The following is a 21,342-nucleotide window of genomic DNA, read 5'->3' as shown; positions in this document are numbered from 1 at the left end:
AGGATTTCTTCAAAACTATTGTCAAAATGCTGTGTGTATCTCCTACCTTCACCATAACTCAGGGAAGCTCTCCCCACCTCAAGTCCAGGGAGGGCGTGAGGAGATAAGTGGTTAGAGAGTTTGACTGTGTCCATGGCTCTTGGAAGACACGGATGTGTGTGTCTGAACCTCAGATGAAAGGACAGGAGGTGAGAGACTGGCTTGAGCAGCTCTGTAACTGGAAGCAGAGAAGGCCGCCCTGAGAAAGGGCACTTACACTTAGGGTAAGAAGAAGGGGTTTTCTGTGTACTTAGTGATTCTGTAGAAGAATTCTACCCTAAGTTTTCCTATCAGTGGTGAGATTACCCAACAAACAAAGACACATAATCTTGGAAACTCATCAAAAGATATAGAAGGAAGGATGGGTGGCTTGGACAGAGAAGATCATGTCACCGATGCCAGGGAGCCCAGCTGAGAGGTCCCTGAGAAATCCATAAATTTGCTCCATCCTTTGGTGAATATTTGAATATCTCTGCACATGTCTCCCTGTTCTTGCATTTTTTGTAAGCCTACAGTGGTAAGAAATAATGTTTTTTTCTTATTTATATTTTTCTGTATCACTAATTCCTATTTCTAGTTGTGCATATGTTTTTCCCCTGGAGTTTAGGGGGGAAGGGACACTTTGACATCTCAACCTCTGGCTTCAAGCTCTCATTCTCCCGCTCACATGGAACAAAATAGTAAACTCTACTCTGCAGCACTCAATTTCCAGCAGCAAAGGCCTAACGCAGGACCCAGGACAGTCCCATTTAGTGCACACATGTGGAAAGGGGAAAGACTGAATACCAAAATTGCAGGCCACAAGAGAGGAAGGAAATAATACAAAGACCAGGGCATAAATGGATTTCAAATGTACTGCCTTTATTGTCCTAAAATGATATTATTTTTAAAAAGTCTCCTGAGGCTTACAGTTGAAGGGCAAGGCTATGCTTTCTAGACTGCACGTATGGCTACGTTTTCAAGACTGCAGAATCACTGACTCTCTCCCCTCCAAACTGCTCTGTGGTAATGATGATGCATGATTCCACACTTTTTTTTTTTTCCCAGAAATTATATCTGACTTTATATTGTCCAGTCTATTCTCAGAATTCTTCGTCTCACCTTTCTCTCTCTCCATCACTCTCTCCTATCTACTGGCTTCGCTCTTCTGCTACCATTATAAGTCTTTTGGCTTCTCCTCTGATGTTTGAAGGCTCTAAATTTTTTGAAGGTGGTTATGCATATAATAGTGCTTGGTGTTGAGTCAGTTCACTAAATCCTAAAGGATCAAAGTGAAATACCAGGTTTCTAAGTCCAGTAAATTAACATCTATTGGAAAGGATGCCTATATGAACAGAGCTGAAGTAAGGCTGGTTTTTGTTTGTTTGTTTGTTTTTTGTTTGTTTTTCTGGACTGGGCATTCTAGGTTAAAGGTTTCAACAAGAAGCAAAAATTACCTGACCAAATCTCCACTTCTCAGCCTGAATTCTTAGATATATTGCTAGTTTTTAAATCACAGAAACACATTACGTATTTTCACCTTCAAAATAAATTTCTTTTTTTCCTAAAGGAAATAGAGTTTGCTAAGGTGATATCTGAATATGTCTGAAAAGTTGGTTTATTGAAACTAGATAATGTGTTTCAATAGGAGATATTTTATTACAAATACTCTGGTTAAAAAACTTTCTTAAACTCTGTGATTCTCATTTATTGCTGGCTTTGTGGCTGGCAACACCACTAAAGAAAAAGATATTCTGACATTTGTTAAAGACTGTAACTCAGACTTTATTCAGGGAGATTATCATTGTAGGGTTTTATAGGAGGGAAGTTGAACTCAGTCTCTCTCCTCTCTCTCCTCATCCATTGTAGCAACCCCTACAAACGGCAGCATAGCCACCTTTGTCCTCAGTACCTTAGGGGAGACTTCACAGATCAGTGATTCCCATGCTAGCTTTGTCACTACATGGCAGTAGACAGCCCAGGAAACTCTCAAACCTCAGTAAAAAAAATAAGTGCCATACAATTTAAAGTACTAGAATTGAGGATGCTGTGATTCTAAAGAAATGAGTCGCTGTTCCTCTTTTCGGGTAAGAAATATTCTAGAATGGATTTTGGCCATAGCATCAAAATCAATCACAATATTATTATTATTTTATTGTTCTTTCTTCCTCTATCTGGTAGTTCTTAAATGATTATAAGGAGGATTATCTTTATTGTCCCTCTTTCAGTAGACAGTTTTTTTTCTTATGCTACAATTATTATTACTGCTAATATCAGCTAATAACACTTACTTATTGCTACTACTAATTATTACTACAAATATTACCTAATAATATCTATATATGTTAGAACCATTTTAACTCCTTCTCAGATACCATCTTATAAGTCTTAATAATATATCAGTGAAACTATCTTTATTCCCAATTTTAAATTAGAAAATGGGTTGGTTGGAGACACCAAGTAATATTTTTTTTCAATATCAAAATGCCAGCCTATGATCAGGCCCAGTTTTCAACCTACATTGTCTGAATTCAGAGCTGTTGTTTTTTATGTTCAATTGTTTCTTATACATAAAAATGTAGGGGCTTCCCTAGTGGCGCAGTGGTTGAGAATCTGCCTGCCAATGCAGGGGACACGGGTTCAAGCCCTGGTCTGGGAAGATCCCACATGCCGCGGAGCAACCAGGCCCGTGAACCACAATTACTGAGCCTGCGCATCTGGAGCCTGTGCTCCGCAACAAGAGAGGCCGCGACAGTAAGAGGCCCACGCACCGCGATGAAGAGTGGCCCCCGCTTGCCACAACTAGAGAAAGCCCTCGCACAGAAACGAAGACCCAACACAGCCAAAAATAAAAATAAATAAATAAAATAAAATAAAATAAAATAAAAACATTAAAAAAAAAAAGTCTGAGCTCTGGAATCAGAATGCCTGGATTTAAAAGAAAAAAAAAAAAAGAATGTAAACAGAGTTCCAAAGTTAGTACTAGTATACTAGTACTACTATACTAGTAGTATACTAGTACTACTATACTAGTAGTATACTAGTACTACTATACTAGTAGTATACTAGTACTACTATACTAGTAGTATACTAGTACTACTATACTAGTAGTATACTAGTACTACTATACTAGTACTAATTGTAAGACACCTTATCTGGACACTTTGCCCTGATATAAACCTAAACTAGATGTTTTTCATACCAAGAGAGGAACAGAGAATCTATTAGTAACTGAATCTCTCCTGTGTGGTAACACACTCTAGTTACTTTAGTAAACATCATCTCAATTGTTTATCTTCTCAACAAACTTTGGAATTACTTATTATTATCTATTATTTTATATGAGAAAACCGAGGCACAAAATGTTTGTCAATTATCTTTTGAAAAGCCCCTGGTGCTCATCTATGAAGGATGATGGATAGATAACCTCTTATGTAGTAGGAAGACACCGTAAATGGTTGAGAAGATCAAAGGGATTTAGTTAAGAAAATTTTGAAAACTTCATTAAAGAAGTCTTCTATTAGAGAACTTTATAATTAGAAACCTGATTCTTCCTCCATTCTATAATGGAGGATCGCAATTCATTCTGGTTCTTTGATATTTCCTGCTTATCCGTTTTTGTTGTTTTTTAACTCATTCCATAAATATGTAAATATTCTTTAATAATGGAGTTTTTCTTGCATCTATACTGTGTTCATCAAGTTTTGTTGTTTGTTTGTTTGTTTTTTAGATTCTTACACTTATGACACCACATGGCATGTGTCAGATGAAAGCAGGTTCCCAAACTCTGGCAGTGACTGGCAAAATGAGGCAAGAGTTTATGTTGTTATATTTAAAATATTAATATATCAGTATTTTATCAAATAATCTTATAAATTAATAATTCAGTTATGATCAATAAAAAGTAGAGATAGAATATGTAGTTATTTTTCAAACCAATATTTACTTTTTAGACTAAACATTATTTTCTCTGGCCTGTGTCATAATTCTTATGCATATTTTGACAATATTTGATCTTATGTATTCTTGTTGTCAGTTCTTCTAAAACTCTGTGATACCAGGAACGCACACATACTCGTACATGTGTAAGTATGTATCTGTGTCTATGACTTTGTCTTTCTAGACCTAAAGAATTTTTCCTGGACCATAATAGAATGATAATACTTGTAACTGGAAAACTAACATCCACCATAATCAGTATGTCTCCTCCTTGGACATTCTTCTTCTATTCTTCTTTTTCTTCATATTTTTAAACTTATAAGCCGAGCCTTCTCTTTCATTCCTTCCTTAATCTCTTGTTTCCTCAGGAAAGTATTATTTTAATGGTTAAGGATTAGAAAATGTACAAATTTAAAAATCAAAGCAAGGCAATAATTACCACGTTGAACTTCAAAATTTACAAGGCGTGGCACTAAATGTTAAGAAAAAAAAAAGATGGGGCAAGTGTGAGTCTCTATTTTTATTTCTTAACTTGAAGTTTTATAAAATTCATCAGCTTATGCTTATACTGTGACTCCAAAGTGTGTTTAGTAACTACCAACATCCAAGTAGCCCAGAGTTGAGGCTACACTAAAAAAGAAAAAAAGAGACATTTCCATTTCACTCCTCATACACTAAGGAAAAGTGTTTGGCAATATTACTTATAGGCTTAGACTCATGACAGATGAAAGTAAACCAGTGTATTTTGTTAAAGATTTAGAAGGAATCAAAATTTCTTTTCAATTAATATATCACTGTCTGCATAGGTCCTAGTGTGTAGTTAATTAATTAATAAAAAATATTTAGCTTAATTCTTCAGAAATTTTGCAATTAATTCAAAGATTACCAATAGTGAAAAAAAATCATTGATTTATGTATATCTCCCTTTTCTCCCTCCTTCTCCTCTTCCCCTAACTCTTCCCTTCCCCCTCTTTCAATAATCATTCATAACAGGCACACACAGTGTCTTAATGATTGAGTCATATGTAATGAAACAAATAATTCGTACTACTTTACTGATGGGTCTAAAATTGCCTTATCAAGATATGTTATGCACTGCATTGATTAGGACTTATTCCAGCTGCTAATTAGAGACTTGAGGGGTTTAAATAAAATTATTTCTCTCCCACATAAAATGGCAGAGGTAGGTTCCTCCACCATGTGTAACCTCCATTCCCAGAGTCTCTTCAGGGTCTAAGGCGGCTGCTCCACCTCTAGATTCCCTTGTCTACGTTCCAAACAGCAAGAGGAAGTAGGAGGAGAAAGTCACACACGTTCCTTCAATGGCAACTGCTGGACATGGCAGTCACCACTTTTGTTTACATTCCCTTGGCCAATGTCACACTAAGCCACAATAGTGTCTGCAGAATGAGGTAAACACTGTGAATTACCTACCAAAATTAATCATTGGCTCTACTAATTCTTTAGAAAAATGTAGAACAGATTTTGACTCATCCTATCTCTATCACAAAACCAAACTGCTTAACGAATACTAGTAAATAAAGTTGTTACTAGAGCTTTATTTAATGTTGATTTATAGATTGCATTGTTCTAATCCTAAAGCTGTAACAGTCAGCCATTTGTTTTATACTATTAACTGCAAGATATTTTCTAGATGTGTGATTAATTATGCCACAACGCATAAAAAACTTGCTTTAAAATTATCAGTTACTTCAATAAGCTAGAGTATTATATCTGGCAATCTTAACTTTTTTTTCTGAATTTTATGTCAACAATGAGTCTTTTTAAGGTCAAGAATGTATTAGATTTTACAGTTTGGAAGTGTATAAATAATTTGGAAGTTGTGTAAATATTTATTTTTATAGTGATTTCTCACCACCAACTTAATCTCCTGAGAAGATTATTACACAGTGATTTCAACACCTTAAAAAGAAAACACAAATCAAGACAATTGCCATCCAGATTGACTAATACAAAATAATGTAACGATTCACCACACTTTCTGGCTTATCTGTAGTAATTCTTGATTTTACCATGCATTATGAGTCAAAATGACTAATGCAAACAGACGTAACAAGTGGCAGCTTAAGGCACAAATATGGGAAATTAGAGTTGCAGTGTCTGTCTAACCATTTAATGTGAGGATTAACCTCAAAATAAAAATGGGCTTGTTACTATTTCAGTGGATTTTAAAAGTACATTATTTTCTTTTTCTGTGTAAATTTTCACTACTTTATTAGACTAGTAATTTACTTTTATCGCATCATTTTCCAACACAAATAAAACACATGAGGAAAATAATGGAAAATAGGGAGAACAACATCTTAGTCTTTTTTAAAATACATTAACTATACATGAGACAAATCTCTTTATAATATTCGTTGTATAAAATATTATACATAAATATTAATGAAATACAATTAATTTCAATCCCCCAAGTTATACCTGGTTGTCATTATTGAGACACTTTACTTCTGGTCCCTGTAGAGTATAATTTCTGTGGTAATTCTGCCTAAGAGTTTCACATTTCAAACCTCATCATTACAAATTTAAGGAACCTGCAGTTTAGTCCTGCTGCTGATCTGCACTCCACTTGGGGAATAAGCCATAGGTCCCACATGCCTAGTGGTCAGCAGCCTGCAGTGTATACTGACATCTATTCAACATAATCTACTGTATATGCTCCTCTGTTTCTTGGCATGTAGTCCGTTTACAGTGTGCTCGACCATGCTGCAAAATCCTAGCCAAGAGAATGGCTGTGTGTTGTATGAAATATCCAGCCAATGATCTAAAGAAGCTATACCTCCTCTAAATTTTCTTCTTCCTCTGAAGTAGATGAATCCAAAAACAACATCATAGTGGTTGACAGAGCGTAAGGTGGAAAGAGCCTCAGATGGAAAGAGCCTCAGGACCTGACCCACAGGTTGGATAAGGTCCACCTGGTACCTGTAACACGATTATCAGTGGAGTGGAAATGTACTTTACCACACTTAGTGCTTATACTGTTTAGGTCTATTTGTTATTGCAGCCTGTTCTACTTTAGCTAAAACATGGACAAACTTATTCTTTTTAAGGTTAACCTTTTACTTCAATTCTATATTTGAATACTCCAAATGCATTAGCTTCGCTCCAAATGAACCAAAGTGTGTTTTCCTGAGATTAGAGAAGACATGATTGAAACAAGTAAAAATAAAGTTTTCTATAGTGTAAAAATATACAGTGTAAAATATAGGATTAAGTAATAAGTATTTATCTTCCAAGTACTTGCATTAACAGATGAACATAAAATGCTTATGGTTCTAAACTTTTCCTACACATTTAAGACATTAAAAAGCCTAATGAATTTTAAACAAAAATATAAAAGTATTTCTCTTCCAACTATTTGCATTAACATATGGACATAAAATGTTTATGGTTTTAAATTTTCCAACAAATTTAAGACATTAAAATGCCTAATTAATTTTTAACAAAATATAAAATGTATATAGTACCATAGCAAGTGTTAAGAATTTTTGTCTTGCTGATTATTCAATTATCACTGAATTAAAATATTTAAGAAATCTTAAATAATACAACTCTATTTTTCAGTAGAGAGCATCATAAAAGAAAATTCTTCAGAATTTGTTTCTAATACAAGATCCACAGATATAAATTTTTCTGAATACAGAATAAGGGGATCTTTGATTACAATTTACCCTTTCTCATTTATGGATTGATATAAAAAGAAAATATCTTTATTTATTATAATGATCCTTTTATATGTAATATTCTATTTGGGTCTATCTTCTCCTAAAAATATTCAAAAGGTATCAACAACTAAAATCAGAAAATAGGGAACAGGTTATCTTATTAATGATTTCTTCTTACAGGAATACATAGTGAGATGGTAGTAGTCAAAAAGGCAAATAAAGCCAAACATAAATTGAGAGTGAATTGTAACAGTCCATTTGTTTTTCTCAGTCAAATGTTTCAATCAAACTAGAAGATATATTAAGTTAGTAACTGTACTATATTTTTAGTAATTTTTACATAGACATCTTATCAATCATTGTGACTGTTTGCATTTTGGTATTTAACTCAGAATTTTAATCTATAACTAATGCCTTTTACACATTGCCAGTGAAAATTTTCCTTTTTTTATTAATACTGCTAATTTAATGTGTGAAACTGCTGACAGTTTAAGGCTCACCACTCCCTTTTCCTCTCTTGCCCCACATATGGACAAACCAATAAGAGAGTCCAGTATTCCTTCCTTTGATGCTGGAAGTTCAATCCACACAAGACTTGACCAGTGGAAGCCCTCCGTATCCACAATAAAAGTCAAAGCCAGAGGACCTTCTAGATGGTGAAGTAAGACGTGGAGATCACCTTCCTCCCCACAAATACATCAAAAATACATCTACATGTGGAACAACTCCTACAGAACACCTACTGAATGCTGGCAGAAGACCTCAGACTTCCTAAAGGCAAGAAACTCCCCACGTACATGGCCGAGTGGTTGACAGGGTCTTGGTGCTCTGGCCTGGTGTCAGGCCTGAGCCTCTCAGGTGGGAGAGCCGAGTTCAGGACATTGGTCCACCAGAGACCTCCTGGCACCACATAATATCGATCAGCAAGAGCTTTCCCAGAGATCTCAGTCTCAACGATAAGACCCAGCTCCACTCAATGACCAGCAAGCTCCAGTGCTGGACGCCCCATGCCAAACAACTAGCAAGACAGGAGCACAACTCCACGCATTAGCAGAGAGGCTGCCTAAGATCATAATAAGGTCACGGACACCCCAAAACACACCACCAGAAGCGGTCCTGCCCACCAGAAAGACAAGATCCAGCCTCAACCACCAGAGCACAGGCACCAGTCCCCTCCACCAGGAAGCCTACAAAAACCACTGAACAAACCGTACCCACTGGGGGCAGACAACAAAAAGAACGGGAACTATGAACCCACAGCCTGTGAAAAGCAGACCCCAAACACAGTAAGTTAAGCAAAATGAGAAGACAGAGAAATATGCAGCAGGTGAAGGAGCAACGTAAAAACCCATTAGACCAAATAAATCAAGAGAAAATAAGCAGTCTACCTGAGAAAGAATTCAGAGTAATGACAGTAAAGATGATCCAAAATCTTGGAAATAGAATGGAGAAAATACAAGAAGCGTTTAACAAGGACTTAGAAGAACTAAAGAGCAGAGAAATACATCTTCACGTGGAACTGCTCCTACAGAACACCCACTGAACGCTGGCAGAAGACGTCAGACCTCCCAAAAGGCAAGAAAATCCCCACGTACCTGGGTAAGCAAAAGAAAAAAAGAAATAACAGAGACAAAAGAATAGGGACGGCACCTGCACCAGTGGGAGGGAGCTGTGAAGGAGGAAAGATTTCCACGCACTAGGAAGCCCCTTCGCGGGCGGAGACTGCGGGTGGCAGAGGGGGGAAGCTTCGGAGGCACGGAGGAGAGCGCAGCCACAGGGGTGCGGAGGGCAAAGCGGAGAGATTCCCGCACGGAGGCTCAGCGCCGAGCAGCACTCACCAGCCCGAGAGGCTTGTCTGCTCACCCGCCAGGGCGGGCGGGGGCTGGGAGCTGAGGCTCGGGCTTCAGTCGGATCGCAGGGAGAGGACTGGGGTTGGCGGCGTGAACACAGCCTGAAGGGGTTAGCGCACCACAGCTAGCCGGGAGGGAGTCCGGGAAAAAGTCTGCAGCTGCCGAAGAGGCAAGAGGCTTTTTCTTGCCTCTTTGTTTCGCGGCGCGCAAGGAGAGGGGATTCAGAGCGCCACCTAAATGAACTCCAGAGACAGGCGCGAGCCGCGGCTGTCAGCGCGGACCCCAGAGACGGGCATGAGACGCTAAGGCTGCTGCTGCCACCACCAAAAAGCCTGTGTGCAAGCACAGGTCACTCTCCACACCTCCCCTCCCAGAAGCCTGTGCAGCCCGCCACGGCCAGGCTCCCGTGATCCGGGGACAACTTACCCGGGAGAACGCACGGCGCGCCTCAGGCTGCTGCAACGTCACGCCGGCCTCTGCCGTGCAGTCTCGCCCCGCCTCCTCCGTGCCCCTCCCTCCCACCGTCCTGAGTGAGCCAGAGCCCCCGAAGCAGCTGCTCCTTTAACCCCGTCCTGTCTGAGAGAAGAACAGACGCCCTCAGGTGACCTACACGCAGAGGCGGGTCCAAATCCAAAGCTGAACCCCGGGAGCTGTGCGAACAAAGAAGAGAAAGCCTCAGCAGCCTCCCAGCAGCCTCAGAAGCAGAGGATTAAAGCTCCACAGACAACTTGATGTACCTGCATCTGTTGAATACCTGATAGACAACGAATCATCCCAAATTCAGGAGGTGGACTTTGGGAGCAAGATATATTATTTTTTCCCCTTTTCCTCTTTTTGTGAGTGTGTATGTGTATGCTTCTGTGTGAGATTTTGTCTGTATAGCTTTGCTTTCACCATTTGTCCTAGGGTTCAGTCCGTCCGTTTTTTTTTTTTTTTTACTTAAAAACATTTGTTTTCTTAATAAATGTTTTCTTAATAATTTTTTCCTTATTTTCTATGTTTAAAATTTTTTTTAAATTTTTTTAATAAGTTTTTTCATATTTTTTATTTTAAAAAATTAAAAATTTTTTTCTTAATAAATTTTTTCTTAATAATTCTTTTCTTATTTTTTATTATAAAAGATTAATAAATTTATTTTTAAAAATTAAAAAAAATTTTTTTCTTAATAAATTTTTTCTTAATTTTTTTATTTTTTATTATAATAGCTTTATTTTATTTTATTTTATTTTATCCTTTCCTTCTTTCTTTCTATTTTTTCTCCCTTTTATTCTGAGCTGTGTGGATGAAAGGCTCTTGGTGCTCCAGCCAGGCATCAGGGCTGTGCCTCTGAGGTGGGAGAGCCAACTTCAGGACACTGGTCCACAGGAGACCTCCCAGCTCCACGTAATACCAAACGGCAAAAATTTCTCAGAGATCTCCATCTCAACATCAGAACCCAGCTTCATTCAACGACCAGCAAGCTACAGTGCTGGACACCCTATGCCAAACAACTAGCAAGACAGGAACACAGCCCCATCCATTAGCAGAGAGGCTGCCTAAAATCATAATAAGGCCACAGACACCCCAAAACACACCACCAGACGTGGACATGCCCACCAGAAAGACAAGATCCAGCCTCATCCACCAGAACACAGGCACTAGTCCCCTTCACCAGGAAGCCTACACAACCCACTGAACCAACCTTAGCCACTGGGGACAGATACCAAAAACAACGGGAACTATGAACCTGTAGCCTGTGAAAAGGAGACCCCAAACACAGTAAGATAAGCAAAATGAGAAGATAGAAAAACACACAGCAGGTGAAGGAGCAGGGTCACAACACAGCAGACCTAACAAATGAAGAGGAAATAGGCAGTCTACCTGAAAAAGAACTCAGAATAATGATAGTAAAGATGATCCAAAATCTTGGAAATAGAATAGACAAAATGCAAGAAACATTTAACAAGGACGTAGAAGAACTAAAGAGGAACCAAGCAATGATGAAAAACACAATAAATGAAATTAAAAATACTCTAGACGGGATCAATAGCAGAATAACTGAGGCAGAAGAACGGATAAGTGACCTGGAAGACAGAATGGTGGAATTCACTGCTGCGGAACAGACTAAAGAAAAAAGAATGAAAAGAAATGAAGACAGCCTAAGAGACCTCTGGGACAACATTAAACGCACCAACATTCGAATTATAGGGGTCCCAGAAGAAGAAGAGAAAAAGAAAGGGACTGAGAAAATATTTGAAGAGATTATAGTTGAAAAATTCCCTAATATGGGAAAGGAAATAGTTAATCAAGTCCTGGAAGCACGGAGAGTCCCATACAGGATAAATCCAAGGAGAAACATGCCAAGACACATATTAATCAAACTATCAAAAATTAAATATAAAGAAAACATATTAAAAGCAGCAAGGGAAAAACAACAAATAACACACAAGGGAATCCCCATAAGGTTAACAGCTGATCTTTCAGCAGAAACTCTGAAAGCCAGAAGGGAATAGCAAGACATATTTAAAGTGATGAAAGGGAAAAAACTACAAGCAAGATTACTCTACCCAGCAAGGATCTCATTCAGATGTGATGGAGAAATTAAAACCTTTACAGACAAGCAAAAGCTGAGAGAGTTCAGCACCACCAAACCAGCTTTACAACAAATGCTAAAGGAACTTCTCTAGGCAAGAAACACAAGAGAAGGAAAACACCTACAATAACAAACCCAAAACATTTAAGAAAATGGTAATAGGAACATACATATCGATAATTACCTTAAATGTAAATGGATTAAATGCTCCCACCAAAAGACACAGACTGGCTGAATGGATACAAAAAAAAGACCCATATATATGCTGTCTACAAGAGACCCACTTCAGACCTAGAGACACATACAGACTGAAAGTGAGGGGATGGAAAAAGATATTCCATGCAAATGGAAATCAAAAGAAAGCTGGAGTAGCAATTCTCATTTCGGACAAAATAGACTTTAAAATAAAGACAAGAGACAAAGAAGGACACTACATATGATCAAGGGATCAATCCAAGAAAAAGATATAACAATTGTAAATATTTATGCACCCAACATAGGAGCACCTCAATACATAAGGTAAATGCTGACAGCCATAAAAGGGGTAATTGACAGTAACACAATAATAGTAGGGGACTTTAACACCTCACTTTCACCAATGGACAGATTATGCAAAATAAAAATGAATAAGGAAACACAAGTTTTAAATGATACATAAAAAAAGATGGACTTAATTGATATTTATAGGACGTTCCATCCAAAACAACAGAATACACTTTGTTCTCATGTGCTTATGAACATTCTCCAGGATAGATCATATCTTGAGTCACAAATCAAGCCTTGGTAAATTTAAGAAAATTGAAATTGTATCAAGTATCTTTTCTGACCACAACACTATGAGACTACATATCAATTACAGGAAAAGATCTGTAAAAAATACAAACACATGGAGGCTACACAATACACTACTTAATAACCAAGTGATCACTGAAGAAATCAAAGGGGAAATCAAAAAATACCTAGAAACAAATGACAATGGAGACATGACGACCCAAAACCTAGAGGATGCAGCAAAAGCAGTTCTAAGAGGGAAGTTTATAGCAATACAATCCTACCTTAAGAAACAGGAAACATCTCAAATAAACAACCTAACCTTGCACCTAAAGCAATTAGAGAAAGAAGAACAAAAAAACCCCAAAGTTAGCAGAAGGAAAGAAATCATAAAGATCAGATCAGAAATAAATGAAAAAGAAATGAAGGAAACGATAGCAAAGATCAATAAAACTAAAAGCTGGTTCTTTGAGAAGATAAACAAAATTGATAAACCATTAGCCAGACTCATCAAGAAAAAAAGGGAGAAGACTCAAATCAATAGAATAAGAAATGAAAAAGGAGAAGTAACAACTGACACTGCAGAAATACAAACGATCATGAGAGATTACTACAAGCAACTCTATGCCAATAAAATGGACAACCTGGAAGAAATGGACAAATTCTTAGAAATGCACAACCTGCCGAGGCTGAACCAGGAAGAAATAGAAAATATGAACAGACCAATCACAAGCACTGAAATTGAAACTGTGATTAAAAATCTTCCAACAAACATAAAGCCCAGGACCAGATGGCTTCACAGGTGAATTCTATCAAACATTTAGAGAAGAGCTAACACCTATCCTTCTCAAACTCTTCCAAAATATAGCAGAGGGAAGAACACTCCCCAACTCATTCTATGAGGCCACCATCACCCTGATACCAAAACCAGACAAAGATGTCACAAAGAAAGAAAACTACAGGCCAATATCACTGATGAACATGGATGCAAAAATCCTGAACAAAATACTAGCAAACAGAATCCAGCAGTACATTAAAATGATCATACACTATGATCAAGTGGGGTTTATTCCACGAATGCAAGGATTCTTCAATATATGCAAATCATTCAACGTGATACACCATATTAACAAATTGAAGGAGAAAAACTATATGATCATCTCAATAGATGCAGAGAAAGCTTTCGACAAAATTCAACACCCATTTATGATAAAAGCCCTGCAGAATGTAGGCATAGAGGGAACTTTCCTCAACATAATAAAGGCCATATATGACAAACCCACAGCCAACATCATCCTCAATGGTGAAAAACTGAAACCATTTCCACTAAGATCAGGAACAAGACAAGGTTGCCCACTCTCACCACTATTATTCAACATAGTTTTGGAAGTTTTAGCCACAACAATCAGAGAAGAAAAAGAAATAAAAGCAATCCAAATCAGAAAAGAAGTAAAGCTGTCACTGTTTGCAGATGACATGACACTATACATAGAGAATCCTAAAGATGCCACCAGAAAACTGCTAGAGCTAATCAATGAATTTGGTAAAGTAGCAGGATACAAAATTAATGCACAGAAATCTCTTGCATTCCTATACACTAATGATGAAAAATCTGAAAGTGAAATTAAGAAAACACTCCCATTTACCATTGCAACAAAAAGAATGAAATATCTAGGAATAAACCTACCTAAAATAAAGAGAGCTAAATGCATCACCAGAGATAATCTCAAAAACAGTATTGAGTAAAAGCAAGCAGATGAACAGGTCAAATAATGATAGTTCATACTGTATGGTACCAAAACTTCAAATTTTAAAAATATGTGAAAAATAAAAGTATATATTCATTTGGAGAACATACATATTTGATGATTGTCAAAAACATGCTTTCGGATGATAAATACCTACCTGAATTACACGGGTTAGTACTAGAAAGAAAGGGAGCCCAAAAGGATCAGTAAGAGACACAAAAGATTTCAGTTCTATCTCTACCTAATGCCTTTTTCTCCTCTAAAAATAATGTCTGAAATAAATGCACTCAGTTTAAAAGATTTGATAAAACTGTCTCATGGGAGTACATTATATACTCATCATAATCTTTAGGAGCTAAATATCAACATTATCCTCTTTTAATATATAAGTAAAAGTATTATTGTGAATACAGAGCACTTATTTTTAAGGAATGTTCCATCTACTGAAAAGCATTTTTCTATAGAAATCCATTTATATATAGATCTATCCACCTTTTTAGGAAAAAAATCTGTCTTCCTGGTCGTAGATGATTGGTACATGATGGAGCCTCTAACTCAACTGGGCCAGTCAAATTTTTCTTCCCAAATTAAGGATGAAGGATTAGGAATGACAAGTGTAAATTGGGCTCTCACTGGTAAGTATTAAAGTTAAATCACTCTGCAGTGAGAAAGCCCGCATGCGGAGAGGAAAGGACATAAAAAATGGATTAAAAGAAGGCTCTTGTGTACTTCTAGTTCTTGATACCATTTCTCCTGGGCTGTGCTGGCATCCCTACTCTTCTTGTAAATTGAATGTTCACTCCTTCCATGAAACAAAGAATTCCTCTTTTTATCTTAAGATAGTTCATGCTGAGTTTCTGTGACTGAAAATCTAATGAATTTAATAAAAAGAGGTGAAATAATACGCTCAAGTCACCCAGTTTTGAAACCCAGATCTGCTCAATTCCAAATTTCTTCCAGAGGTGCATGACTGGAGGTGCAAAATCAGTTAGGAAGCTGTTCCAATATTGCATATGGGAAAGAATATAGGTCTGATGCATAGGCGTAGGAATGAGGATACAGAGAAGTTGAAAGGTCTCAAAGTGTTAAAGCATAACTTTGACAGCACTTTGTGGCTGCTTGGCTGAAGGTGTGGGTGATGGAAAATGAAAGGACTCAACAATCATTCATAGTTCTTTATTGGACAGCCATCTGGTGAGAAGCTGGTGTCATATGCTGAGATGTGATCAAAGAAGAAACAGATTTGGGGGAATGGCAAGAAGGTTAGTTCAATTTTGAATGTAGTGAAGATCATAATGAGCACTTAACTAAAATTTGAAAAATAAAATCATACTGAGTATTAATGGATGACTTTGGGAAGATTATTTAATTTCACTACATTTCAGTACTTATCTATAAAATAATATCATGTTTAGTTTAATATATATGTTTATATAAGCTATATGCATACATGCAGATGGATAGATATGGAAATATAGATATATGTGTATAAGTTGGTTAGTATACATTCATATATTTTTCTAGCTCTGTTTGTTGAGAGGGCGTAAAAGCTGTGGCTTTCCAGTAGCAATTAGCAAATCCAGTGCCCAGATCTTAGTTTCAAATACCATTCTCTAATTAAAGGAATCAGACCTCCTTGGAGAAATGGCTGATTTTAGGGCTAGGGCAAGGAAAATATGAGACAAGCTTTCTAGTGCCAGAAATCAAGGAAGTGCTCAAAAATCAAAAAGATGAGGGCTTGTCAGAGGGACACAGGAGCCAATCTGAAGGAGCTACACACAGTCAAAGTTGGAACAATTTGAGCAACAAAATAAATATCATAGTATTTGGTCATAATGCAAAGGGTAAAATAAAAAGGTCCATATCTATATAAATGAATGAATAAATAAATAAATAGGTGAATAGGGATAACTTTTTCTTACAGAAAAAATCCAAACAATATGAACAGACACTCCCTTTACATGGTGGAGCTTAATCCCCTTAATTGTAGGCTTGGCTTCGTGACTCACATTCAAAGTCTAGAAACTTGGAAAGGGGGAAATAGTACTTATACAGATGTAGAAACCCGGCAAACATTAACTTAATCAAATAATGGAGGCTAACATCACCTGTGATGTCATATGGATATCATACATCCCTTGATGTGATGTAGTGAGAGTATTTCACCTCTGCTTGTGTACTTCCCCAAAATCTGTTACCCCACTCTACTCATGAGGAAAACACTGACAAACCCAACTAAGAGACACTCTTCAAAAGGCCAGATCAATACTCCTCAAACCCTCAAGTCCATAAAAAGCAAGAAAAGACTGAGAAACTGTCACAGAGCAGAGGAGACTAAGGAGGCATTACATGTGGTATCCTGCATGGGATCCTGAATCTTAGCGTCAGAGGTGAAATTTGAATGAAGTCTGGGGTTTAGCTAATAACAATATAGTTTTTTATTCTTAATTTTCACAAGTGTATCCTTTTAAGGTAAGATGGTAACATTAAGGAAAACTGGGTGTGGATTATAAGGAAATTTTATTACTTTTACAACTTATCAATAAACTTAAAATTATACCCAAATCAAAAGTTTATTAAAATAACTAAAATAATACCTACTCTATAGGGTTCTGTGGAATTCAGAATACTTGAGGACTTTTTTACAATTTTTATACTAGTAAAAATCCAGGAAAAAACATTAGTTTTATTTTTTTTTAACTTAAAAATGACAAGCAAGAATAAATGCTCAAACCCATATTGACATATAGTTATCAGGAAAAGAAAGAAGAGGGGGACACCCAGACATTGCCACACACCCACGCACATTTCCCTAGTCACTCAGAATGAAATATATCTGGCCATACACATCATAAACATCTCTCGAATGTTCCCTTTCCTCATTCTTCTTTGATAGTGTCCTATTAAAGTCTTCAGTTTTTTCACTTAAGCTTTCTTCCTGGTTTCTATTTTGCACTTGGAACTGCTGTATAATTTATTTTCTAAATTATGTTTCAGAATCCTTCAGTGGTTACCTATCTCTTCTAGAAAGCAAGTCAATTTCACCACACCTATGAGGCTGTTTTTTCCCTTCTCCCAACCCTAGCTATAAGCATGCCACCTGGGATAGCAATTCTAGGATTCAATTTTAGGAAAAAACAAAACCACACAGTGTTCTAGACTACTATCAGTTGGAAAGGGAATTTACTACATGGATTGCAAGGATAAATTGTAGATGGAAATAAAGTTTCATTACCTAGCAGTGGACTCACTTTCCCTGATAGACTTCAAAGCTGTTTGTAATTCTTTGAACACGCCAGGTTTATGCATTTGAGAATTTACGCTTCATTAGCCCCCATCTAGAATAACATTCACCGTCTTGATCACCTGGTGAACTAGATGAAGCTCTAACATAACCTGTTAATATTTCCAAAGTCCTTGCTGAGTGGATCCTCCATTTTTTCTGCTCCCATAGCTCCAACAATACTTGGTGCAGTGTAATTACTCAGATTCCAACTAAAACCTGGAATATTTGAGAGAAGAATGGTGACATGTCCTTATAAGCCAGCCCAATCTGTGAAATATAGAAGTCTACTGATAAGTGCTGAAAAAAATAAATTACAGTTTTTTAATGGAGGTAAGTCTGCTGCTGGTCCAGATCAAAGATTTCATGTACAGCTCAAACACTAGGTCCTAGTAAATGAGAGTTAGCACCAGAACAGGACCAGAAGTGTACTTCAATATGCTGTAATTTGCTGTAAAATGCTTCCTAAGTAAACAATAAGCCGTCAAGGTTTATTTTATTCTGCACTTAATTCTTTTTTCTTCATAATATTCCACATTAAAGAAATTTTCTAGGTACAGTTAAGGAGAAGATTCACAGTGTTCAGGTAAGGCAGCCAAGAAAGCATATTCTAGGAAATCTGAAGGAAAAAAATTCATATTTTTCTAAGTATGTACAACTTTACAGGTTCAGAAAACAGTCTTTTTACCTATCCTGATAGTAACCTCATAGAGAGAACTTAATCCAAATTTCAATTATTTTCTTATATACTGGAAGTGATTTTAAATAATATTTCTTTTACTCTACAAGTGTAGAAAATGAGGTCAGAATTATTGAGTCCTGCCAAAACCATATCATAAATAGATTTAGATGAGAGTAAGAACCAAGGTGAATGACTTTAATTAGATTCAATTTGCATTTTAAATGTGTAACATTGCTTCTCTTTCTTTAATACAGTAAATGTAAATATGTACAAGATAGGTAGTTCATATAATTGCTTAAAATTGAATAATAATACTACTGGTAAGGTATTTATTGAGTAATTGCCATGTGGCAGATGGTATACATATGTACAGCTTTTTCTGAAGTTTTATAATAGATATAGATATAAATATGCAATTTAACCAGTAGATACTGTCAAGGGCTCTTTTCTGAGTGCTGATTTTTTTTTTAATTCACCGAAGCTAGCATCTTGATAGAAAATTAACATTGTATTTAATGCATGGCCTAATTTCTAATTCCCTGATTTTATTTTTTGTAAAAGAGAAGAATAGGTGAGGGCTTATTTGGTCTCTGGTTGTAGTCAGATTTCTGGGGAAATATCTGTCTTCCCATGGAATTTGGAGTTTTAATACCATTTTTACTTTTGCTTTTTCGACCAGCATGACTTCCAGGCATAAGGAGCACAGGGCTATTGGCACAGATCAGCGTGGAAGGCAATTAAGTAAGACAGAGCCAAGTAGCAGTCCAGAGATCTTGCTAATGTTCCCCTGTGGAAGTACATGCCCTATTGCTCATTATCATAGTAGCCTTGCTTTATAGTTCACTGTGCAGTAATTTCTCCTTCCTCTATAGGAGGGGATCATTATAGCATCTGCTTTGCCTATACATTTTACTCATGCAAAAATGTGTGTTGTTTCAGGTTCAGGTTGCTCAAATAGGAGAAAATGAAGTCAGGAGTGTTACACTCCTGTTGATAAGGCAAGTACTGTTCTCCCTGTAACCTTACAAGGTGGAAGGGGCAAGACAACTTTCTAGGGCTGCTTTTATAAGGGCACCCATTCATGAGGGCTCTTCCCTCATGATCTAATAGGCTCTTAATAGGCTAAGATTTCAACACAGGGATATTGGAATATTCAACAAACACTTAATCTACAGCAAATGGAAAGCATAATTCCCCAACAGGTCACTAGAAGGTTGGTGACTTATCTTATTCCTTCTTCTACCCTACTGGTTCCAAGACCCAGACTCAGGACTTAAATTTGTGAGTGGAAGAGATTCAGATAAAGTTGAATTTTAAGACCTTCCAGATATCTTCAGCCAAGGTCAGGAACCTAGTAAAGCTAGATGGGCTCTTCAGTCTTGGAACTGATATGCCAGAGTCCTCTGAACAGGCTGGACCTGACAAGGGGTCCACTCTGTATTGATAGAGTGTGGAGAGTGTGGTGGCTTCTCATACTGAAATATGCATGAGCCTCTAATAAGAGAGGTGCCTCATAAGACAAACTTTTCTTCACCTCCCCTCCTGGTAATCAGTTCAATGATAAGGGTCAAATCTTTGTATAATCTGACTGGAATATAAAAAGGGATTTTATGCTGAAAGAGCTGCAGAATCTCTCTATGCACCAGCAGCGTCTGAGAGAGCAAGGAAGGGACTCTGCCTGCGGGTCAGGGAATAAAAGATTATAAATTTGGATAAGCACAATTTTAATAATGGGGAAGCACTTTTCTGTGATACAAGATTTAACACTCTGGAAAGGGCTTTGGGAGATAGTGCTAATATACTGCTGAGATAGTTAGAAACTTGGGAAAAAATTATGGCCCTTACTAAATGAGGTAGAAATGCTAGAATTTCCCAGTGGACAGGAGAAAAGGGATCTAAAGGCACAAAAAGAGGGTGTGCTAGCATGGGTAGTCTACCAAATGCCAGAAAACTCAACAGTCTACAGCTTTTCCTTGGTGGGCCAAGAGGACATCCCATTTATTAAAGCAATAAGGAATGCACTCATGTGAAGGCAAGAGCTTTATTAAGAAATTAGGTTATGATTGTTCTCTGTCATCCAGTGCTGATGGTAAGAGATGCTATTACAGAATTTGGGTTTCTGAATCCAAGTGGAATAATAGGATCCTGAAATAAATAAGGCTAAATGGGGAGACAACTCTCAGAAGCAAAGTGAGCAAAATTATAGCAATCAATGGCAAAATCTAAATGGCAGAGCAGAAGCAAGAAAAACTACAATCCTGCAGCCTGTGGACCAAAAACCACAGTTACAGAAAGATAGAGAAGATGAAAAGGCAGAGGGCAGATAAAGGAACAAGAAAAAACCCCAGAAAAACAACTAAATGAAGTGGAGATAGGCAACCTTCCAGAAAAAGAATTCAGAATAATGATAGTGAAGATGATCCAGGACCTCGGAATAAGAATGGAGGCAAAGATTGAGAAGATGCAAGAAATGATTAACAAAGACCTAGAAGAATTAAACACCAAACAAACAGAGATGACCAATACAATAACTGAAATGAAAACTACACTAGAAGGAATCAATAGCAGAATAACTGAGGCAGAAGAACGGATAAGTGACCTGGAAGACAGAATGGTGGAATTCACTGCTGCGGAACAGACTAAAGAAAAAAGAATGAAAAGAAATGAAGACAGCCTAAGAGACCTCTGGGAAAACATTAAACGCAACAACATTCGCATTATAGGGGTCCCAGAAGGAGAAGAGAGAGAGGAAGGACCAGAGAAAATATTTGAAGAGATTATAGTCGAAAA

At 37.1% G+C, this 21,342-nt stretch overlaps 1 long non-coding RNA gene across 2 annotated transcripts in view; it reads right to left on the bottom strand.

The window, feature by feature from the left end:
• Positions 1-21,342, bottom strand: part of LOC309615494 — a 150,922-nt gene that overhangs the window by 21,974 nt on the left and 107,606 nt on the right. The window lies entirely within an intron of this gene.

This window comes from Balaenoptera borealis (assembly GCF_965194805.1).
Source record: "Balaenoptera borealis genome assembly, chromosome: 18".
NCBI classification, from domain to species: Eukaryota; Metazoa; Chordata; class Mammalia; order Artiodactyla; family Balaenopteridae; genus Balaenoptera; species Balaenoptera borealis.
This window is presented reverse-complemented; position numbering and strand designations above follow the sequence as displayed.